This window comes from Theropithecus gelada, chromosome 13, assembly GCF_003255815.1.
Source record: "Theropithecus gelada isolate Dixy chromosome 13, Tgel_1.0, whole genome shotgun sequence".
Classification (NCBI taxonomy): domain Eukaryota; kingdom Metazoa; phylum Chordata; class Mammalia; order Primates; family Cercopithecidae; genus Theropithecus; species Theropithecus gelada.
Genome location: NC_037681.1, coordinates 18,190,079 through 18,215,246, shown reverse-complemented (window position 1 = coordinate 18,215,246; position 25,168 = coordinate 18,190,079). Strand labels below are relative to the sequence as shown.

The 25,168-nt window shown below is 42.6% G+C and overlaps 1 protein-coding gene and 1 pseudogene across 1 annotated transcript in view; one reads left to right on the top strand and one right to left on the bottom strand.

Annotated features, from left to right (window-relative positions):
- MGAT4A (alpha-1,3-mannosyl-glycoprotein 4-beta-N-acetylglucosaminyltransferase A) overlaps positions 1–25,168 on the bottom strand; it is a 126,488-nt gene that overhangs the window by 84,373 nt on the left and 16,947 nt on the right. The gene's annotated exons all lie outside the window — the stretch shown is intronic.
- Positions 8,908–10,365, top strand: LOC112604556 (annotated as a pseudogene).

Sequence of the window (25,168 nt, the reverse complement as noted above, 5' to 3'; positions counted from 1 at the left end):
ATTCCATAGGTCTGAGATAGGGCCTGAGAATGTTTTTTTGTTTTGTGTTTTTTTTTGAGACGGAGTCTGGCTCTGTCGCCCAGGCTGGAGTGCAGCGGTGAGGTCTCAGCTCACTGCAAGCACCACCTCCTGGGTTCACGCCATCTTCCTGCCTCAGCCTCCCGAGTAGCTGGAACTACAGGCGCCCGCCACCACGCCCGGCTAATTTTTTGTACTTTTAGTAGAGACGGGGTATCACCGTGTTAGCCAGGATGGTCTCGATCTCCTGACCTCATGATCTGCCCACCTCGGCCTCCCAAAGCGCTGGGATTACAGGCGTGAGCCACCGCGCCCGGCCTAAGCTCCCAGGTGACGCTGATGTGCCAGTCCCAGGTCCATGAGCTGTGAAGCCCAGAGGCAGCCAGCGTTATCCTCAGGGTAGTTCTAGACTCGAGCAGCCTAGAAGTTGATGTAGTTCTAGTGTACCAGTTCCTTCTCCTCTCCTTTCCTCTGGCCCACGGGTTAAGGGTTCCAGGGACAGGGGGCGCTCATTAAAATGTTTAGGGCCATAATCCTGAAGATTAACTTGGGGCAGAAAGGGGTTTCCAAGTATCCAGTGAACACCAGTTTCAAAGGTCTCTTACATGGCATTGTCAAGATTATTCTGGTTTTGGAGTACTCCAGTCAGGATCCAACACATATGCATGGATTCTGAAAATAGCTGCACCCTTCTAAATCCAAAAGGGAAAATGGGGCTCATAGATATACAGGATCATACACTTTATTTAAATTAAAATAATGTATATAATTCATTTATTCCCTTACAAGATGTTTTCAGTATACTTACAAATCAGTGACTAGTGAATACCAAATTGGCTATGGTTGAAATATTTTCTGGAATGCAACCACTATTTCTCTAAACTGTCGGCTAAGTAATATAATCATTAACAATGTCATTCAAAACAAACTTCCAGGTAGAGGTTTAATAAGTTAAAATCTATCTCCTAACCTAATAAACATAACACCTTAAGACAAACAAACAATGCTGCAAGTACCTATAACACACTTTGTTTTTTTTTTTTTTTGGAGACAGAGTCTTGCTCTGTCACCCAGGCTGGAGTGCAGTGGTGCGATCTCGGCTCACTGCAACCTCCGCCTCTTGGGTTCAAGCAGTTCTCCTGCCTCAGCCTCCCAAAGAGCTGGGATTACAGGTGCACACTGCCACACTCGGCTAAGTTTTTATATTTTAGTAGACATGGGGTTTCACCGTGTTGCCCAGGCTGGTCCTGAACTCCTGACCTCAAGTGATCTGCCCGCCTCGGCCTCCCAAACCTAAATAGATGTAATAATTTTCCTTGATTTCCCTTGGGAAAGGGCAATCTCTTTTTAGTAAGTTCATCATAAAGTCCCAAATTCCCTTATCATAATAAAATGAGGAACTATAAAAATTCATACCTCATGATAACATTCATTAGAGTACACTTAGTTATATGTTTATAACAGCTCTTCACTTCTAAATATATTAACAATGATTGTATTCAACCTTTTTAAAATTCGACAACCACAAGGAGCTTGGAATAAAAATTATAAGATGGTTATAAACTATTTTCCTTAAGTACTTTAAAGTTACTGGGAGATACTTCTTCAGAGGTATATTTCATTCTAAAAGGAAAATTAAAAATATTTTGTATTCTGAAAGCTATAATGCCCTGTATTTTCCTATGAAGAATTCCCAAGACACAGCATTAGAATTCTAATGTAGTTCTACATTAGGACTACAAAGATAACTACATAGTTATCTAATGTAGAACTATGTAGATAGTTATAACTGTTATAAACATATAGCTAAGTGTACTATGTAGATAGTTCTACATTAGAACTATCTTTAACTAAAAAGCAGGGTACTGATAATTAATCAGTCACACACTATGGAGTAGCTCTATTAACAAGCGTATCCTCTTACTGCATGTCCCTAGCTAGATCTGGTTATTCCTTGTATGACCTATTTCATGCTTTCTCCTTCTTCCCTCTTCTCACTTTCTTCTTGTTTGTTCATTTCCACCTTCCCCCTCCTAATATTCTTCTGCAAAGTCTTTTTCAAATTCTTCTGTGTTTTCTTTTCTGGACTTTACATTTTCAATCAAACTTTACTGCTCTCACCTCTTTCTTTTCATGTTATTCATGCTCCCCACACCCAACCCACAATAGCCCTGCCTCCTTTTTCTTTGTTTCAAATTACTGAGGACTTTTTTTCTCCAAGTGAACGGTTTAAACAGTCTACTCGCTTGCCCTGCAGGCCCAGACCAAAATCACAGTTGATACCATTTCCTATACCAGCTAGTGCTTCTAGGCTGTGGCACTCCTACTTTAACTGTGGGAACTTGACAGACCCACCCTGTGGTCTTGTGAAAGGGGCCTAGTGAACCAGAAGATGCCTCAGACTGAAAAAGAAAAAAAAAAAACGAATCTGCCTCACTACAGGTGAGGCAGCAGGGAGAATGTGAGCTACAGCCTACTCCACCCTTGTCTGACTCTTCCAATAGTCCACTGATGATGAGACAGGTGAGGATACAGGTTATCAAGATTTTATCTTCCCATCCCATCTCACTCCTCCTTAACCCCCAGTATGTCACCAAGGTCCACTGCACCCACATTTAGCTATAGTTTCTTTTTTGAAATCTTCTATGTTTAAGGACTGAAATTTCATGGCTTTTAGTCTTTCTTAGAAACCTTCCACAGGATAAAGGGAACATTTGGGCTTTTTTTTTAAACAAAAAAATGAATATAACTCATTCTGTCTAGCAATGACCGTATGTGTCCCTCAGACTGTTTTATAAATCTAAGACACGGTGGCGAGCGGACTCTGCAGTGACCCCAGGGACCCTCGTCCTTCTGGTATTCACAGACTTCCATAACCTCTGCCCCTTGAGGGCAGGCAGGAGCAATGACTTGCTTCTAATGAACAGAAAATGGCAACGGTGATAGACGTCACTTCCGGGATTAGGTTATATTACATAGGACTCCATCTTATATCAAACATCTATAGTGTACAGTATAATATATGGTGTCTACAGACTTTCTAGATGGCTTTGAAGAAGTAAACAACTGAACTGAAAAGCCCATGTCACAAAGGGCTTAGCACTGCTTCCCAGAAAAGAGCCAGCAACAAGCCTGGGCCCTCAGTCCTACAGCCACAAGGAAATGGCTTCCGCCAACAATCTGGGTAAGCTCGGGAGCGTATTCGTTCCAAGTCAGGTCTCAAGATGATACTGAGGTCCAGATGACACCTCAATGCATCCTTCTGAGAGCCCAGGTAGACGGCTCAGCTAAGCCAGGCCCAGTTTCCCAGCCCACAGAAAACGAGAGATAATAACTGTATGTCATTTTAAACCACTCAACTTGTGGTAATTTAGTATGCCTAAATAGATAACTAATACAGATATAGGAGATCAATGAGCCTATTTTTTCTGTATCTTAAACCTTTTTGCTATTTCATTGTTCTAAGAAGTATTTTACAATTTTACAATTACTCATCAATCATTCCTAATCATGCTAAAAAAAACTAAATAAAATGGAAGAATGATAGAATCACCTGGAGGATGGTACACAGTGACGTAAATCACCACTATTATATTATCTTTTAGTTTTCTTATTGCGTTGCTAAGACTATTGGCATCATCTTTCAATGGTATAAAAGAAGTTCAAAAACACTACTTTGTAGTCTTCTGTAACCTCTGCTGAAAACAACTGAGAATCTAGGATTTTTCCTTTTTGTACCCAAAATGGCAAAAAGAGGAAAAGTCACAGCAAAGGTATCTCACAACTGTAGGACAAATCAGAAAATGAATGTAGAAAGACAGGTAGTATCACCACAGGCTCTAATGATGTTGGTGAAACTGATCATAAAAGCAAAATCTCAGACTATGAGTCTTCAGATGACAATATCCTTGAAGAACTTTCTCTAGTTCAAGATGACACTTCCAGTTCCAGACCAAGATGGAATAGACACACTTCTCTCTATGCATCCTGCTAAACACAATTATAAACCCAGATAGTATAAAGAAGAAGGCTGGACACCATAGCTCACATCCATAATCCCAACACTTTGCAGGCTGAAGCGGGTGGATCACTTGCGCTCAGGAGTTCAAGACTGGCCTCAGCACCATGGGGAAAACCCTGTCTCTACAAAAAATACAAAAATTAGCCAGGTGTGGTGGCAGGCATCTGCAGTCCAAGCTACTTGGGAAGCTGAGGTGGGAGGATGGCTTGAGCATAGGAGGCAGAGGTTGCAGTGAACTGAATTTGTGCCGGTACACTCCAGCCCGGGCAACATAGTGAGACCCTGTTTCAACAACAACCACAAAAAAATTAAAAATAAGAAGACCCTGAAAGGTGGAAAGCAGAAGGCGGAAAGGGCAGAGTCACTAGGACCCAAGAAACAACACAGCAGTGAGTTCTGAGTTTTCTTTCTGCCTCATATATCCTAGAATGGGAACTAGAAACATCAGCAACCTGAAAACACCAACAGGAGCACACACACACACAAAAAAAGGACTAAGAAAAGCCTGCTAACTCTATGCAAAGGACTCAATAAGGGGCAACCTAGCAGGACAGAAAACGTCAGACAATCACCACTCTACTCCAGCCATACACCATGAAAACACATGGTCCCCTCCCCACCCTATCAGCAATGGCCAGGCAGGGAGCCTAGACTTCCACCCTTGCCCACCTGTTAAAAGGCCCCCTCACACCCATAATATGTGGATGAGGTCAGGAAAGACTGAGGGAGGGAGCTGGGACTTTCACTACCCTCCACCAGTAATGAGCCTCCCAGTGAGGTATGAGTGGAGGCCACAGGGGAAGCAGTAGCAGCACCCCTTCTCCCCTCTTAGCAAGGGTGGCGTCAGCACAGGCCTCATGGGAAACTGACCTCCCAACCCTGCACAGCTGGAAGGAGGAATCCCTCCCTGCTGGGTACTGATGGATGCTTTGGACTTTCACCCCATTCCCACCAGCATAATGAGGTGGCACAGCCCCGCACCCTCCCAAAATGATGTCAGAAAAGGCCAGCTATGACAGACAATGTAAATAAAAGCCAGTCTTATAACAAACACCCAAAATGCCTTGAACACAACTGAAAAATCACTCATAATATTAAGAACCAGGAAAATCTCAACATCAGTGAGAACAAACTATGAACAGGTGCTAACACCAAGATGACGCAGATGCTGAAATTACCTTCTAAGGATTTTAAAGCAGCCATCATAAAAATGCGTCAATGGGTACAATAAACAAATTTTTAAAAACTGAAACCCTAAGCAAAGAAATAGAAAATATAAATAAACAATAGAAGTTTTTATAAATAAAATAAACAAAAAACAAATAGAAAACATAATAATTGAAACAAAAAAAACTTAATGGGTGAGCTCAAGAGCAGATGGAGAGAATCAGTGATCCTGAAGAAAGACAACAGCAATTACCCAATCTAGGCAGGAGAGAGAAAACAGACTAAGGAAAAAATTAACAGAGCCTCAGGAACCTTTGGAACTGTAACAAGAGATCTGAGATCTAACACTGCTATCGTCAGCATCACAGAAGGGATGGAGAAAGAGGGTGGGGTGGGAAAAGTACAGTCATGCCACATATATGTCCAGCGGTCCTGTAAGATTATAATGGAGGCTGGGCGCAGTGGCTCACACCTGTAATCCCAGCACTTTGGAAGGTGGAGGCAGGAGGATCGCTTGACGCCAGAAGTTCAAGACCAGCCTGAGCAACACAGTGAAACCCCATCTCTACAAAAAATACAAAAATTAGCTGGGTAAATGTAGTCCCAGCTACTAAGGAGCTGAGGCGGGAGGATCACTGGAGCCTAGAAGACTGATGGTAAAGTGAGCCATGCTCACACTACTGCACTCCAGCCTGGACATCAGAGCAAGCCCTGTCTCAAAAAAAAAAAAAAGATTATAATGGAGCTGAAAAATTCCTATCGCCTAGTGACACTGTAGCCATTGTAACGGGATAACACAATGCATGACTCACATGGATGTGGTGATGTTGGTGTAAATAAACCTACTGCACTGCCAGTCATATAACAGTCTAGCACATACAATTATGTACAGTACATACTTGATAATGACAATAAACTGTTACTGGGTTTTGTATTTACTATACTATACTTTACTATACTTTTTATTGTTCTTTTAGAGTATACTTCTTCTGCTCATAGGAAAAAAAGTTACCTGGAAAACAGCCTCAGACAGGTCCTTCAGGAGGTATCCTAGAAGGAGGCACTGTTCTCATAGGAGATGACAGCTTCATGTGTGTTACCGCCCCCGAAGGCCTTCCAGTGGGACAAGATGTGGAGGTGGAAGACAGGGAGACTGATGATCCTGATCCTTTGTAGGCCTAGGTTAATGTGTATGTCTCTTCATTTTTAACAACAAAGTTTAAGAAGTAAAAAAATAATAATTTTTAAAATAAAAAAGCTTATAGAATACGAATATAAAAAATAAAATATTTTATGCGGTTATACAATATGTTTGTGTTTTATGCTTAGTATTATTACAAAGGAGTCAGCTAAAACTTTTTTAAGTTAAAAAGTTACAATATGCTAAGATGAATCAATTATTAATATTTTTTGAGACAGGGTCTCGTTTGGTCACCTGGGCTAGAGTGCAGTGGCCCAATCAAGGCTGACCGCAGCCTCAACCTTCTTGGCTCAAGTGATCCTCTCACGTCAGCCTCCAGAGTAGCTGGAAGTACAGGTACGTGCCACTATGCTCAGCTAATTTTTGTGCTTTTTGTAGAGACACCGTCTCACTCTATTGCCCAGGCTGGTCTTGAACTCCTGAGCTCAAGTGATCCTCGCACCTCAGCCTCCCAAAGTGCTAGGATTCCACGTGTGAGCCACTACTCCCAGCCAAGTTAATTTATTGTTGAAGAAAGAATAATATTTTTATAAACTGAGTGTATCCTTAGTTTGGTATTTGTGAAGGCTACAGCAGTCTACAGGAGTGTACAGGAACGTCTTAGACCTTCACATTCACTCCCCACTGACTCGCTGATATCTAGAGCAACTTCTACTCCGGCAAGCTCCATTCATGGTGAGGGCCCTCTACGGGTGTACTGTTTCACCTTTTACACTGTATTTTCCGTTTATCTTTTCTATGTTTGAATATATTTAGATACACAAATACTTACCATTGTGTGGTAATTGCCTACTGTATTCAGTACGGTAACATGCTATATAGGTTTGCAGGCTAGGAGCAGGACATAGGTGTGTAGTGGGCTGTACCATCTAGGTTTGTGTAAGTAGACCCCATGATGTTCACACAACAAAACGACCTAACGGTGCATTTCTCAGAACACATCCCCATCATTAAGTGACACGTGACTGTACTTGGAGAAATAATAGCTAGAATTTCCCAAATTTGGTAAAAGACATAAACCTACATAAAGATTCAAGAAGTTGAGCAAAACCCACAGGATAAACCCAAAGAAACTCATGAAAAGAAACACCACAACTGAACTTTAGAGAACTAGAGACAAGGCCGGGCGCGGTGGCTCACGCCTGTAATCCCAGCACTTTGGGAGGCCGAGACGGGCGGATCACAAGGTCAGGAGATCGAGACCATACTGGCTAACACGGTGAAACCCCGTCTCTACTAAAAAATACAAAAAACTAGCCGGGCAAGGTGGCGGGCGCCTGTAGTCCCAGCTACTCGGGAGGCTGAGGCAGGAGAATGGCGGGAACCCAGGAGGCGGAGCTTGCAGTGAGCTGAGATCCGGCCACTGCACTCCAGCCTGGGCGACAGAGCGAGACTCCATCTCAAAAAAAAAAAAAAAAAAGACAACTAGAGACAAAGAAGAAATCTTGAAATCAACCAGAGGGAAAACACATTATGACCTACTGGAGAAAAGATTCTGAATTACAGCAAATTTCTCATCAGAAACCATGGAGGCCAGAAGGAAATGGCACATGTTTTAAGCACTGAAAGAAAACAACTGTCAACCTCAAATTCCATCTATGGAAAATTATCCGTAAGGAATAAACGAAAAATCAAGATATTCTTATAAAAAAGAAAACTGATAGAATTTGCCATCAGCAAACCTATCTGAAAAGAATGGCTAAAGGAAGTTCTTAAAAAAGAAAGGAGATGATAAAGGAAGGAATCTTGCAGCATCAAAAAGGAAGAACTGAAAAAAAGAAAAAAATGCAAGGAGACATTCCTTTTCTCCTTGAGTTTTCTAACTTATGTTTGATGGTTGAGGCAAAACGCATAACATTGATGTGGTTCTCAATGTAAAAGAAATATTTAAAACAATTAAAACCAGGCTAGGCAACCAAGCGAGACCCCATTTCTATAGACAAATTAAAGAGTTAGCTGGGTGTGGTGGCACACATCTGTGGTCCCACATATTTGCAGGGCTCAGGTGGGAGAATTGCTTGAGCCTTAGAGGTCAAGGCTGCAGTGAGCTGTGACAGAGTGAGGCCTTCTCTAAGAAAAAAAAAAAAAAAAAAAGTTGATATATCAACTGGGGAGAGCAAAGGACTTCAAAGGAAACAAAGTTTCTATACTTCACTCAAACTGATAAAACATCAACCCCAGTAGACCAAAAGTTATATATGTATACTGAAATACCTAGAGCAACCACTCAAATATCTATACAAAGGAATACACTCAAAAAACACTACAGATACATCAAAATGGAATTTTGAAAATGGTTTCAGGAACACACAAGAAGTCAGGAAAAAGAAAATTAAATCACAGAAGGAACAAACTATAAAGAAAGATAAAATGGTAGACTTGATTAAGCTTAACATAACAATAATCACATAAACATAAATGGTCTAGAGCTCTTGGGGAAGACTCTTTCAGATTCATCCTCCACCCCAGCCCCGGCCTCAGCCCCAGCCACCCACCCACCATGGAGAAGGCAGAGCTGGCCCAGCAGGCCAGGCACTATGACAACATGGCCACCTACACGAAGGCCATGACCAAGCGGGGCACCCAGCTGTCCAGTGAGGAGCGCGATCTGCTCTCAGTGGCCTACAAGTCTCAGTGGCCTACAAGTATGGGGTCAGGGACTACAGGTCCACCTGGAAGGACATCTCGAGCACTGAGCAGGAAACTGACACCTCCAATATGAAGTTGCTGCTGATTAAGTACTATGGGGAGAAAATGGAGTCTGAGCTGAGATCCACCTGCACCATGGTCTTGGAATTTTTGGATACACCACGGTCTTGGAATTTTCTATATATTTTCTATATATTTCTATATATTCTATATATATATTTTCTATATATTTTCTATATATTCAATAGCCAATGCAACTAATCCAGAGACAACTGTCTTCTATCTGAAAGTAAAGGGGAATTACTTTCAATATCTTGCTGAAGTTGCATGTGGTAATGACCAAAAACAGATGGTACGTCAGGTGCAGTGGCTCATGCCTGAAATCCTGGCACTTTGGGAGGCCAAGGCGGGTGAATCACTGAGGACAGGAGTTCAAGAACAGCCTGGCCAACATGGCGAAATCCCCTATCTACCAAAAATACAAAAATTAGCTGGATGTGGTGGTGTGTACCTGTAATCTCAGCTACTCGGGAGGCTGAGGTAGGAGAATCACTTGACCCCAGGAGGTGGAAGTTGAGTGAGCTGAGATGGCACCACTGCACTCTAGCCTGGATGACAGAGCAAGACTCCATCTCAAAATAAAAACAAAACAAAACAAACAACAAAAAACACAGATGACAGATAATTCCCAGGAGCTTACCAAGAGGCGTTAGATAATTTGACATGCAAGAGAGAGATGAAATCCAAGCACTTCCAATGTGCTTGGGGCTGGCTCTTAACTTTTCTACATTTTACTGTGAGAGCCTTAACAACCCTGAGCTCACCTGCCCACTGGCTAAAATGGCATTTTTTGTTTTTTGTTGGAGACAGAGTCTTGCTCTGTCTCCCAGGCTGGAGTGCAGTGGTGTGATTTCAGCTCACTGCAAACTCCGCCTCCTGGGTTCAAGTGATTCTTGTGCCTCAGCGTCCCGAGTAGCTGGGACTACATGTGCTCGCCATCATGCCAGGCTAATTTTTTGTATTTTTAGTAGACGTGGGGTTTCACCATGCTGGCCTGCCTGATCTCGAAATCCTGGCCTCAAGTGATCCATCCACCTGCCTTTATCTCCCAAAATGTTGGGATTACAGACATAAGCCACTGCACCTAGCCAGCCCTACAACAGCCTTCGATGAAGCCACTGCAGAACTTGATACGCTGAAGACTCAAAGACAGCCCCTCATCATGCAGTTTCTGAGAGACAACCTAACAACACCGTGGACATCACACAGTGCAGGAAAAGAACGTGATGCAGAAGGGGCTGAACACTAAATGCATGCAGGGTGTTATCCTTCTTCCCTTCAAGAAGCCTTTTTTTACCATGTCCATTCCTTATGAAACTTGGATTTCCTATAGCAAAGAAATCTATTCATGTGTATGGAACCAGCTGTTTACAGTATTTCCACACTGCAGCTTTGAGAAAACCTGATTGCCTGATTTGTGTCTGTCTTGGCCTTCCTGGTGTGCACTTACTCCTGTAGAAAAGTATTCACAGCTTCATTCCATATAAACCGAAAGGAACTTGAAGAAACCGATGTAGAGGACATATTTGTATCTGGTATTTAAGTAATCTTAACCAGTTCTGCAAGTGACTGTGTTTTGTATTACTGTAAAGATATGAAAATGTAGTTAATTACAATTTGAAGAGTGTTCCACAGAATTTTTTTTTTTTTTGAGAGACAGAGTCTGATTCTGTCACCCAGGCTGGAGTCTAGTGGCACAATCTTGGCTCACTGCAACCTCCGCCTCCCAGGCTCAAGAGATTCTCCTTCCGCCTCAGCCTCCCAAGTAGCTGGGACTACAGGCATGCACCACCATGCCTGGCTAATTTTTCTGTTTTTTGCAGAGATGGGGTCTCACTTTGTTGCCCAGGGTGGTCTCGAACTCCTGACCTTAGGTGATCTGCCCACCTCAGCCTACCAAAGTGCTGGGATTACGGACAGGAGCTACCACACCCAGCCAACCTCCTAATTTCTACATTCCCTCCCTTGCTCTTTGAGATTTCCTTTCAGTAAGCAATTTTTCTATGCTGTTAATATATTCCTTTTTAGTAGGAATGCAGAAGTATTAGACTGAATGGAAAAGCACTTGCCATCTCTGGGCTGGAGGCCATAAATTTGAAATGCCTCTTATATCACATATTACAGAGGTCATGTACATCTGTGGCAACAGGGAGTTTTCTATTCACTCTTCATTTGCTGCTGTCTATGTTGACGTCTCTTCCCAATACGAATTCACTTACACCTCCTGCCTTTGCAGTTCTGGTATTCACTTTACTGTGTAATAGAAGTAGCATGCTGCTGCCAGAACACAAGCATTGCTTTTGGCAAATTAAAGCGCATGTCATCTCTTAATACACTAGAAAGGGGATATAAGTACACACGTCCAAGTCTAAAAGTTTAGTCCTTTTCCATGCAGATTTGTGCACATGTGACAGAGGGTATCCAGCCTGTCTAGTGATTGTTCTTTAGAGCTGGACCACGACTATGTGCCGCTAATCACTGGCTGTAGTCCCAAAAGAGCCTTGTAAAAATGCTATGCCCTATGAAACAGCAGAGGAACACAAAATAAAGTCTCATTTTATAAACCATTTACTATGGGTTTGTAACAACTGCCTACCCGTACTTAAGAAATGGGTGAATTTATTACTTTCTAAGGCTTATTGATATCTCTCTTTTATCTTATGTAAATTGTAGTCATGATGCCTATATTTCTGCATTGTGATCCACTTTTTTAGGGGTGCCTGGAAATGTACAGAATTGGACTGCATTTCTGAGAGTGTTTTACTATCGATCAATTTCATGGGCCATCTCTTCCTCAGATGTAAATGATCTCTGGTGAAGTGTTATATGGAATAAAGTGGACATTTTAAAACTAAAAATAATATAAATAGTCTAAATGCACCAATTAAAAGGGAGAGTGGATTTTAAGCTATGATCCAATTAAATGCCATGTAAAAGGATGGCATCCATGCCACGGAATCCTCCTCAGCAAGATAACAGAGCAAACTACTCAAACACCCAGCAACTTGGATGGGCCTCATGGGCATCATGCAGAATAAAAAATTCCAGTCTCTCACACACTGTACGATTCCATTTATACAACATTTCCAAAATGACAAAATCATACTGAAGGATAGCAGACTAGGTTCCCAGGGGTTAGGGATGATGGGGGATGCAGGGGTTGGTGTGACTATCAACACCACAGGGGAGATCTTTGTGGTGATAGAATTGTTCTCTAGTGGTGGTTACAAGAATCTAGATGTGATAAAAGGACACAGAACTATCCACACTCAAAATACCAATGCCCATTTCCTGATTTTGATATTGTACATTATATACACCTAAGTTATCCCAAGAAGTAACTGTCAGGGAAAGATGGGTGAAGGCTGCACTGTATCGCTCTCTCTTTGCAGCTTCCTTTAGTTCCACAATTATTTTTAAATAGATTTTTTTTAAAAAGCCAAGCAGAAAAGAATCAATGATCGAATACTAATTATTAAGGGCAAAAAGAAAATAGGGCATGTTCATCCAGTGGGTCATTCAACTGAAAGGACTTCACCACAAGGTTTGTCAGAGGAGCCCAGAACATTGCCTTACTAAGGGGATGTGTAACTCTTTTGTCTACTGTGTATTTGTGCAACAACATTAACTGGATGGGTTCTTAAGAAGACAAATGCTAAAGGTTGATGTACACACGAAAGTGATTAGAGAGAGAGAGAATGTTAAAAAATGTTTCATTGATCATTCTAAAATTGCTGTTTATAAACCTAATAATAAAAATGTTTTACAACTGAAAAGATGGCCATTCTCTTTTCAAAATTGTTAGCTGTCAGTTTTCAAAAACTGCCATTTGCATTTGATGATTCGAGTGCAGAAGAACTAGAAGTAGCGATAAGCTGGCTGAGTGCGGTGGCTCCTGCCTATAATTCCAGCACTTTGGGAGGCCAAGACAGGCAGATCATTTAAGGCCAAGAGTTTCAAGACCAGCCTGGCCAACACGGTGAAAACCCGTCTCTACTAAAAATACAGAAATGAGCCAGGTGTGGTGATGTGTGCCTGTAATCCCAGCTACTTGGGAGGCTGAGGCAGAAAAATCCACTTGAACTCAGGAGGCAAAGTGAGCTGAGATTGCATCACTGCACTGCAGCCTGTGCAACAGAGCAAGACTCCGTCTCAAAAAATAAAATTAATTAAAAACAAATAAATATACTCTGAAATCTCCTCACATTTGCTTACATTAATGCTCATTAATCCTCTCTTCTTTACACAGACCCCAGTATCAGCCCTCCTTTTATTCATCTCCTGGCCAGGAGCACAAAACTGTTCTCCATGCCTTTTCCTTTTCCCCTTCATTATCCTTTGCACCTTACATTTCTAACTGGAAACCCTTCAATGACTACCTGCTTGACTCTCCAAGATGATCTCCTCACGTTGCCCAGGATCTTTCTTGCTTCAGTATTAGCAAGCTGCCTGGAGTGCTCCAAGCCCACCCACTATGAGTTTCATTGCTCTACGTTCATGCTGTCTGCCTACTAGACCCACCTTCTCTTTCTTTATTGGAAAAAAATTCCATGCATCCTTCAAAATACTCTTTCGTTGTCTTCCTGTGACGTTTTCTCTGATCTCTATCCTCTCTTTAGCTCCTTTTTATCTTGTTAACTACATTATTTTATATCAACACAAACTGTACTATAATTACATACTTATCTCTTTTTCCCTCCTCAGCTGTGAGTTCCTTGACAGCAGGTTTGTCAGGAGTTCCTAAGACTATCCCCAGGTTCAGTGATTCACTTGACGGACTCACAGGACTCAGCGTTGAGTTGCAGCACAGGGAAAAGACACACAGAGAGAAGTTTGGAAGAAACCAGGTACGCAGGGACACAGGACGCACTTACTTCCCCCAGTAGCAAGTGCTGACAACGCGTGCAACGTGTTGTCTACCAGGGAAGCTCATTGGAGACTCAATGTCGAAGAGTGTTACTGTGGGCTGGTCCCATAGGCACCCGCTGCCTAGTACATACCAAAATTTCAGACTCCAATAAGGAAACCAGGTGTTCAGCATAACCACACAACTTGTACAAACAGTCTCGGCGCAATGAGCCACTCTTCTCATGTAGGCAAAGATTATTATCAGGGTTTATCAGCCAAGTTCCCAGAGGCCAGCCAAGGACCAGCCTTTCAAGCCGGCCTTTCTGACTATTAGCAGTCTCAGATTTGCCATGTTAACTCTTTTCTGCACAGCAGGAATCATAGTTTCGTCTTTTTTCCCCCTAAATGCCATTGCCTTACAGAATGCCAAGCAATAAGTAACAATGTCAGGGAACTGAGGCAAATCCTCTTAAACTAAAAAAAAATATTAAAAAATTGATCCAGAATATGCACAAAATTCGTTAAACCATTACTTATAAGATTAAGCTAATTACAGTAATTGTAAAATGGAATATTATGGACCCACTACAGTCCTTGGTATGGGAAACATTTGTGATATATGAAGCAAAAAATGTACATGATACAATACGCGCAGTATGAGGGCAATCCCATTTTTTGAGGGAGACAGATATGCAGTACTGTGAGACAAATTAGCAAACGTGGGAAGCCGTGTCTGCCATTTCCGCTTGAACCCCTGAGTTTGTGACGAAACGCTCCCTGGAAGAATGCTTTGAAGACAAATACGGTAGAGCACATGGCCCACCACAACTCTTGCCTGAGTCATGATGTTTCTTACAGGATGAATGACCCGCCCTTGCCTTTTTCTGCACGTGAGATAACCTCTGACGGGGTGAGTGCGTATGCTTCTGCAAGCTATAACCAGATGTCCTCTGACACCCAAACCTTGTGATTCCACTTTTATGGAACTTTCTGAGCGAGGGCGATATGATTTTACCTGGAATGGACCCGCACTACCAGCATATAAGCAGTGGCTGAAACACTGCCAGACCCATCTCACGAGACCTCTCCAAAGGACCACTCCTAGGCTACTGGCCTCGGGCTATAGTCCTTAGCAAGACTTCTGAATAAAATTAACTTTAATTCTTTAAAAGCTTGATTTTTTTCTTTAGTTGACTATATATATAATATATACTACATATAATATCATATTCGTATGTAAGTATATGAGTATTTACTATATATCATATTAGTACTCTATATTATATTAGTATATATTGCATTATCTATCTATCTATAAGGTAGGTCTCAGAACCCCTTTGCACTCTCTTCAAAATTAGACGACCCCAAAGACCTTTGGTTTATGTGAATGATATCAATCAACATTTACCATATTGCAAATTAAAACCAATAAACTTTTAGAAGACGTATTTAAAATTCATTTAAATTTGAATGATGGCCGGGCACAGTGGCTCATGCCTGTAATCCCAGCACTTTGGAAGGCCGAGGCAGGCAGATTACCTGAGGTCAGGAGTTCAAGACTAGCCTGGCCAACATGGCAAAACCCCGTCTCTACTAAAAGTACAAAAATGAGCCAGATGTGGTGGCAGGCGCCTGTAATCCTAGCTACTCAGGAGGCTGAGGCAGGAGAATCACTTGAACTGGGAGGCGGAGGTTGCAGTGAGCTGAGATCACACCACTGTACTCCAGCCTAGGGAACAAGAGTGAGACTCTGTCCCCCCCCCAAAAAAAAAAAAAAAATTCCATTACATGTTAGCATAAATAACACATTTTATTAAAAATAATTGTTTTCTTAAAAAAATTAATGAAAAGTGACATTTGCTCACATCTCCTTAACTCAGCTGAACAGAATATAGCTGAGATCTCATCTGCTTCTGCTATTTCTTATGAGAGGGGAAAAGGTCATTATAAAAATGGTCTTCACTTCATGAACCTCCTGAAAGGGTCTAGGGATCCCCACAGGTCCTTGGATCACATGTTCAGAACCACTAGTCCAGAAAAATGAAAGAAAATATACCAAAAATGTTAACACTGCTCTAAAGATTCAGTTCACTGGTACTTTATTTAAGATTTCTATGCATTTGCATCCTATTAGGTAAGGCTGATCTATTTAGTCTCTTTTTAATGCCATTCTTGTCCACTACTGGTTTCAGAGTCCAGTACAACTTTATCCACTGTATCCATTGTACAATGGGTCTAGAACTGGACAATTACTCACATCCCCAAAACCTGATTAGTAATGCTTCTGAAGCAGCACAAAAAGATCAGTTAATGTTCTGTAATAACCCAATGTTCTCAATTTAGTCCCCTCTAATACGTCAGCCATGAATAATATCCTTTCAGAGTTAAGAATATATCAAACACAGATTCCAGACAGCCTCTGAGCACAGCACATGTACTGCTTAAGAAGCTTTCCAACCTGGAAAAATTAGGTTAGGAGTCTGTTTCAGGAAATGGATGCTAGCCAACGAAGCTGAACATAAAATAATACCATGCCAAGTGCAAGGTCTACTCTGGCCAACTTTAACATATCAGCAAGAGAGACTGCTGACCAATGTGGCAGAGGCTAGGTCTACATTCTAGACCCTCGTTAGGTCCTGTTTTAAAATTAGGTCCTTATTTATAACACCTGAGACATTCAAGACTCTTCTTTTTAGAAAGTCAATATGGCAAAAACTTTCTTATGCCCTGATACTGTGTGTGTGTATTTACAGCTTAAAGAGTCCCAGGTGTGCTGGTGACGAACCCTGGCTGCCAATCAGAATCACCTGCGGGCACGTTCAAGCCCTTCCCAGGGGGATGTCTAACTTCTAGCCTAACACAATGAGAGGGCTCTGTTATGAGCCTTCCCACAAAGCAACTATAAAGCTGGTCAAGAGTCAAAAACAGCCTAGTTGGTGCTCTGGAAATCAACCAGGACATGCAACAAACTGAGACGTGTTTATTCATGAAAACCAGCGGACTTCAGGTGGGAACAGCACAAGTCTGTGACTTCTCCAGCCAGGGCCCCTCATCTCTCCTCCCCCCCAGCTCTGTCAATTCAGACGTTAACAAGCCTGGGGCAGGCCTTGAAAACTAGCATACTCACTGTCGCTGCTGGCAGGGACTCAGTGGATTCAGAGCGTCCTCAGTGACAGCAGCAAGCCCAGAGGCAGGCGAGCAGCACGGAGGGCCAGAGGCCTGCAGCCATGAGGCTGCTGCTCTACCTGGGACAAGCAACGGACCGGCGCACCAGCTGGAGACTCAACAGGGAGGCCTTGAAAGCGAGACGGCTGTAGGGAGCTTAAAAAGCTCTTCACGCATCCCAGGTGCTCTGAGCATGCGCAGCAGACAGCAGTGTAGGCCCACACCATCCACGCACACCTGGTCATTAGAGCCGATGCGTGCACACACGGAGAAGCTGTAAAAGGAGACCAGGGCAAAGTACAGCTGGGGCGCACTCGCAAATAGCTTGCAGTGCCCTGTGCTCCACAGTCCAACAGGTCCTGAGCAGAGAAGGGAGCCCTACCCGCTCGAGGTGTCTGACTACAACCACTGACCAATCTTTGCTGAACGCTATGCTATGCAGACACAGGGGCAAGCTCTCTAGGAAACCAGGCTTAAAAATAAAAACTAATCAAAACGGAAGTACAGAGATATCCAGAGTCAGACACAGCCGGAGAGTCAGACTTGAGATTTAGTCCAGTCCAGTTACTTAAACAAATGAGCAAATAAAACAATCACCATCCACTTGAGTTAAAAATGTAAAGAATCCAGACCTGCATCAATGTATTACCTAAAATATAGGGCAGTCAACAAAAACTCACAAGACAGCAAAGAAAAAAACCAGGACCCATAGTCGGGGGGGAAAAAAAAATTCCAGCAGTCGATGGAAATGGTCTCTGAGTATTCCCAGATGGGGGATTTAGCAGATGAAGACTTCAAAACAGTTGCTATAAATAAGTTAAAAGAACTAATAAAGCCAAGTTGAAAGAACTAAAGGACCATGTGAGGAAACTGACTCAACGAAGAGAGAACATAAAGAGACAGGAAATATAAAACAAAATGGAATTTAGTTGTTACAGCAACTAAAATTAAAATTCACTAGAGAGGCTCGGCAGCAGATTTCAGATGGCAGAAGAAGAGAAGAATCAGTGAACTTGATGTCAGGTTAACAGAAATTATCGAGTCTGAAGAACAGAGGGAAAAAAGATTGAGGAAAACTGAACAGACTCAACAGAGAGGCCTCAGAGTATAGGATACCCCCAAGTGTGCACAGAAGGAAATAGAGAAAAAGTAGGAGAAAAAAAAATATAGGAAAAAGTAATGACTTTCTGCAAACTAGGAACAGAGGGAAACTTCCTCCACTGGATAAAGAACACCTTCTTGAAGGCAGAGGAGTCTTTGAAAAATGTCAGTCAGACCGTGGTGCTTCCCACTGAGGAATGAAATCCAAAGGTGTCACTGTGGCTCAATGTCCAGTGTGACCTGGCCTCTGCCTGCTTTTCCAGCTTTATCTCCCACCACACCCCCGACACTCGCTACCCCTAACAATGCTTTCACCACACTAGCTTTATTATTATTATTATACTTTAAGTTCTAGTGTACATGTGCTTAACGTGCAGGTTCAGTGACAGACTGGATTAAGAAAATGTGGCAATATACACCATGGAATACTATGCAGCCATAAAAAAGGATGAGTTCATGTCCTTTGTAGGGACATGGATGCAGCAGGAAACCATCGTTCTCAGCAAACTATCGCAAGAACAGAAAACCAAACACCGCATGTTCTCACTCATAGGTGGGAACTGAACAATGAGATCACTTGGACTCGGGAAGGGGAACATCACACACCGGGGCCTATCATGGGGAGGGGGGAGGGGGGAGGGATTGCATTGGGAGTTATACCTGATGTAAATGACGAGTTGATGGGTGCAGCACACCAACATGGCACAAGTATACATATGTCACCACACTAGCTTTCTTTTACACTCTCCTAACGTGCCACACTCACTCTGGCCTCAGGACTTTTGTACTTGCCGTGATACTGCCGGGACCCCTCTTCACTCCAACTGTCTGGCTCCTTATGATTTAGGTCTCAGTTCAACTGTTACCTCCTCAGAGAGGCATTCTCTGACCACTGGCATCTAAACAGCCGTCATTCCCACCTCAGTCACTTGCCATCGCCTCAGCTTGTTTGGTTGTCGGTATTCATCCCTCTCTGAAATAACTCAGTCTGCCCAGTTGCTCAACTATGACTGTGTAATGTCCCCGCACTGAGCCTCTCTGTAAGTAGGCTCTATATAGCAAGGACATTACCTATCTTGTTTACCATGAAATTGCCAGTGCCTAGTGGATCGCCACCTAGTACATGCTCAATAAACACTAAGTGAATGAATAAATTAACTGAGCTGAAGAGAGAAAAAGCAGCAATATGAAGAAAGCTACTTAAGATCAAAATCACTATGCTGGCCTATGTAAAAAGTGTAAAAGCACTATGTAAGCAGTCGCTTACATCTGTAATCCCAGCAGCTGGGGAGGCTGAGGCGGGTGGACTGCTTGAACTCAGGAGTTTGAGACCAGCCTGAGCAACACGGCAAAACCCTGTATCTACAAACAATACAAAAATTAGCCATTCAGCCTGGGCAACATAGCATGGCCCCATCTCTACCCTCCAAAAAATACAAAACGTAGCAGGGTACGGTGGCATGCACCTGTGGTCCCAGCTACTTGGGAAACTGAAGTGGGAGGACTGCTTGAGCTCAGGAGCCCGAGGTTGCAGTGAGCAGTGATCATACCACTGTCCTCCAGCTTGGGCAACAGAGCGAGACCTTGTCTTAAAAAAAAAAAAAAAAAAAAAGCCAGGCATGGTGGCAGGTACCTGTAGTCCCAGCTAGTTGGGAGGCTAAGGTGGGAGGATGGCTTGAACCCAGGAGGCAGAGGTTGCAGTGAACCATGATTACACCACTGCACTATAGCCTGGGCAACAGAGCCAGATCCTGTCTCAATTAAAAAAAAAAAAAAAGTATTATGCCAATAAAACACTAATATCCTGTAACTAGGATTAGCAAATTGCCCTCAGGATCAAATCTGTTACTGCAGTAGTTTATGTGCTGAGACCAATAAGGTCATTGTTCACTTATGACTCCACAGCTGAGCAAATAGGCTTCTGGAGAGTACCCCGGAGGCACAACTCACCTGTGGGAACAAACATCCCTTAAGGCAGGTGACAGGAGGACCTCCGGAGTGCTGCATTTCTACCTGATCGTTAACCCTCGCTTTCTGATAAGGAAACCCAAGTTACTTACGTTGATTCCAAGAAGCTCCCCTGAGAAGAGGGTTTACTGAGCTTCTAGATCTGATCAGCACACTGAAAGATCACCTTTCATTACTGCCCCAGCAAAACGCTTGCCCCCACCTCCGGAACTGCTTGCCCTCCCCCCATTTTAAGCACAGATTGCAATGCTGCGCAGATTTCACAGGTGTGATTAATTCATTGGCTCGTGGACTCTCTCAGGTGCGGAGGTTCATAATGATCTTGAATGATGGTTCTAAATAGCAGGGAGCTTCATCCCCCGGCACACCTAAGCGAGTTCAGCAGCAGCATCCAGGCTCCTTGTTCCACCTGATCGTGGCCAGTTGTTCTCTACCACCACCTCTCACTTCATGAACAGGGTGACTGCATGCTATCTTTGCCTAGGATGGTTCCAACTGACAACTGTCACCCCAGCATGACTGTCAACAGTACTCCCTTTACTCTCAAGTGCCCTCCTCTGGACAGTAAATCATATGATCACCCTAGCTACAGAGGAGATAACTATTATCCATTTTAAAAGTATTTATAGTGGAACAATTGATTAGGTGATTGTGGAGTAGTCCGAACTTAATGAAAATCAACTAACAGTAAAATTCCCATTATTGAACACAAAGACCTCAGTGTGCCCAAACCCTGAAAATGAGAAAACCAATGCAGACGTTGAACAGATTTATAAAAATAATAACACAGAGGTTTTGATATGGTGCCCTAAATGCTATCCACCATGTATGTAGGCACAAAAAAGCTACTTCTACTCTTTTATGTCATGACCTAAACCCTAAAAGTTAAGCTTTTGAGTGAAGAAGAATGAAAATTCTAGACAATAGCCAGTTTGGATGAATTTGGACGAGAATCTTGCTAGGAACTAGAGAACGGAATGGTGTAAGAAGTGGCTTCAGAGTGACATCAGCAAAAATGGTAGAGGAGGGACTACCGAGGTGTGTCCCTCCCCAGAAGTATCAAACTGACGTGAGTTTTTTGATTTTTATTTTTACGATCTCAGCTCACTGCAACCTCTGCCTCCAGGTTCAAGTGACTCTCCTGCCTCAGCCTCCCGAGTAGCTGGGACTACAGGTGCACGCCACCATGCCCAGCTAATTTTTGTATTTTTAGTAGAGACAGGGTTTCACCATGTTGGCCAGGATGGTCTCGATCTCTTGACCTCGTGATCCACCTGCCTTGGCCTCCCAAAGTGCTGGGATTACAGGCATGAGCCACTGTGCCTGGCCTCATGTGAATTAAAAAAAAAAAAAAAAAAGATGTAGAATATACATGGCATAATACTACCTGTGTGAAGTTTTTAGATACTAAAATTATATATATGTACATATATACATACATAAAAAGTGAATATTCACATCCATAAATCAACACATAAAAATGTACTACAGGAGTACACAACATGATGTGGTTTGCCCCAGTCTAGGCAGGGTGGCAGAGATGGAAACTGGGTGGGAGACTTTAGGGAGATCTGCCATGCTTTCTTCATTAAAAATGAAAAAAAAAAAAAAAGACTAGAAGTAAATATTAAAAATCTGGGCCAGGCACGGTGGCTCATGTCTGTTATCCCAGCACTTTGGGAGGCCAAGGGAGGCAGATCGCTTGAGCTCAGAAGTTTGAGACCATCCTGGCCAACATGGTAAAACTCCGCCTCTACTAAAAATACAAAAATTAGCTGGGTGTGGTGGCGGGCGCCTATAGTCCCAGCTACTTGGAAGGCTGAGGCATGTGAATCACTTGAACCTGGGAGGCAGAGAGAGGTACAGTGAGCTGAGATCACGCCATTGCATTCCAGCCTGGGCAACAGAGAGAGACCCTGTCTCCATTTTTATTAAAAATTAAAAATCTGAGTAATAGTAATATAGGTGTTTCTGTATCATTTACGATACTTTTCCGTATAATTTTTAAAAATTTAAATGGGGTAGAGTGGTGTGCAGGCATGGCCTCTGCCTCCTTAAGAAGCTCATTGTTTAGACTTCAGCCTAGTTTATTTTTGCTGGCTGCTAGCAATCACTGCTTCTTTTTATAAGTGTTTATGCTCACAAAGCACCCAATGAATATCTGTCTGCAGATGTCAAGCTCTGCAATCTGCGGTAGCCACTTTCTCATCCTTTAATAACAGTAATAATGGTATCTGCCTTTATTTTACCTCCTAGCACTTCTCCCGATCTTACAGCTCCTCTCCGATCAACAGTGGAATGAGAGGGGAAAAAAAAAATCATAGCAGTCTCATGAGAGCTAAAATGACCCTTGCAAGATGAAAGAGCAAACTACAAGAGAACCAAGGTCTCCAGACTCCCCAGTGATAGCACAGCCATTATTCCTCAGGAAAAGAAAACCACGAACAGCATCTGGAGAGGTCAACGACTTCCACAACCACCCTGCCTGTCCCTTCTGAGAAGGGACCAAATCCTACCATTCCACAGCAAGGCTGCTCACGTGTAATCTCCGGAGTTCTTTCTGGATCTTCTCTGTGACTTAATCCAAACAGTGAGACATCTGTTTGGAGTCAAAAATTCCACCATTCCACAACATACCTAACCCTCAACAGGACTTGCTTTTACAAAATGGTTTCAAAGTAACCTAAGTTCCACACTGTGAATCTACATTTTCTGGCTATTTATAATAATTTTTTGTCAGTTGCCTCAAGTTTACTTTAATCAACTGTAATAGACCAAACTATATAGGTTAAGCCTACGACATCCTCCCCTGTGATGCGGTCAATGTCAGGGGTATTTTAGTGAGCACAGTTTTTTTTTAAGAGATGGGGGGTCTCACTATGTTGCCCAGGCTGGTCTCGAACTCGTGGTCTTATGAGATCCTCCCACCTTGCCCTCCCAAAGTGCTGGGATTACAGGTGTGAGTCACTGCACCCCGCCAGTGAGCACAGCTGACCACAAGCTGCTTTTCAGGTCCATGATAAAAAGAAAACATAAGATTAATGAGATTTACTAATTAGATATATGCACTGATAATGTGTTTTGTTTTAATGAAAAGCCATGAGATTTATAAGTACCCTCCTCTGCATCAAAACAATAAACCTGAAATCCTAAAGTCTAACATTATGTGTAATTATTTCTAGAAAAAAAAAGGTTATACCTGCCTTAAACTTTGGCACACATTTTGCTAGGAAGACACTTCAGCAGTTACATTTAGTAACAAAACAAAGATCCACTGCCTCACTCCAGTTAACACGTGCCTCTTCCAGAAATACCAGCAACCAGTAATGTAGAGGCTTCCACTTAAAGGGAAGTCTGCTGGAGTGAACAACAGATGTTTGCATGATTGAGGTATCCTTTAACGAATGGCGGCGTGAACTGATTTTTTAACCTAAAAACAACAGTTAAACGGGTTGTTTCACCATCAAGCCAAACTAGTTTTTTGCCAACTTTCTTAAATGGAAACTGTGTACTTAAAAAGAAATGCAATATAAACAATAGGGTGAGAATATAATTAAATACTAGCTAAGAAGATACAGTTTTGTGAAAAGTATACAAAGCAATCACATTGGGTGACTGAGCATGCCAGAAGCTCATCTGTGGAGGGTCCGTCCAGAATACACTGCTCTACTGCCCTGAGAGCCGATTCTGGCTGTACACCGCACGGAACCAGACACACCTAGGGTCAGACCTTCTTTCTATCACTTTCTAGTCATCTCATACAGCTGGATTAAGTACTTTGCTAACTGCCTGCGTGTCTTCATGTCAAACAGGGATATTAATACTCACTTCCTTCCCTGTAGCTGTAGTGTGGACTAAATGAGACCACAGAGAAAAACGTGGTCTACAAAGGGTGCTCTTCACTGCTCCCAAGCACCAACCCTGAGCTTGTTTTCAGTTTAGAAGCTACAGGCTTATTTCCCCTGAAATGACAACAGCATACGGCAACAATGGAGGTCCGATCGGTCCTATTATTTCTCTGCACAACTGTCTGCAAACAAATGGGACTTTATTACCAATTTAAAAAGGGAAAAACAGGAATGGACAAAAGATAGATTTTGTCTATTTTAGGGAGAATGTTGCAGAATTACAAAAGAGGCAACTTGAGATAAATGCATATTATGAGGCGCAACAAAAATAAGACATTTTACAAGTCTTGATGTTCGAGTTTTTAAGTTTAACTGACACCAACTTAAGGAAAGAACAGCCCAGTAGAAGGGAAAAACCTAACATGGTAGCCAACCGCTGGACATCCAGTTTAGGAGTATGAGATTTCCTGGAACATTTACCTCCTTTTTCCATAACTCACACACAGGGTTTGGGAAGAATGTTTTTCAAAATTTTTGGTACTCTGAAACAGCAACCAAGCTGCCAACAGAAGCCTCCCTACACAGAAGCTTGCCAGGGCAAACAAAGGGGCAAATTCAAGCCATGACTGGCCATCTGCCACAGCATAAAGCAAGAGATAAACTAGTTGGCAAACTCTTTCCCTAGCCCACAACACTTTTCACGTTCTCCTTTAAGTAAGAGGTTCAGGCTACCCAGTGTCCCTACAAAACTCCAGTCCTCTTAGAACTTCGCTTTAGTGAGCTGGAGTTCACTCCCACACAGCGAAGTCTTAGCCATCAGTGAAATCTCACTGAAAAGGAGAGTACAGCAACATGACTGGTTAAATCAGAAAAAAACAAAAAATGACCATTTCCCAAAAACAACAGGAACACGTTTGTCCATCACGAACCCCCACGGACACCCGAATTCTGCAGTCTCTAAAACAACTCCTCGTGAAAGGAACGAGGACTCTTAAGACATAGCTAATTCCACATCATCAAACAGGAAACTAAAAACCAAGATGGGTCTGCAAGCACGGAAACAGGGTGAGAATGCAAGAGTGCTTTCAAGGATGTCAGGGGAGAATGCAGAAAAGGCGAAGA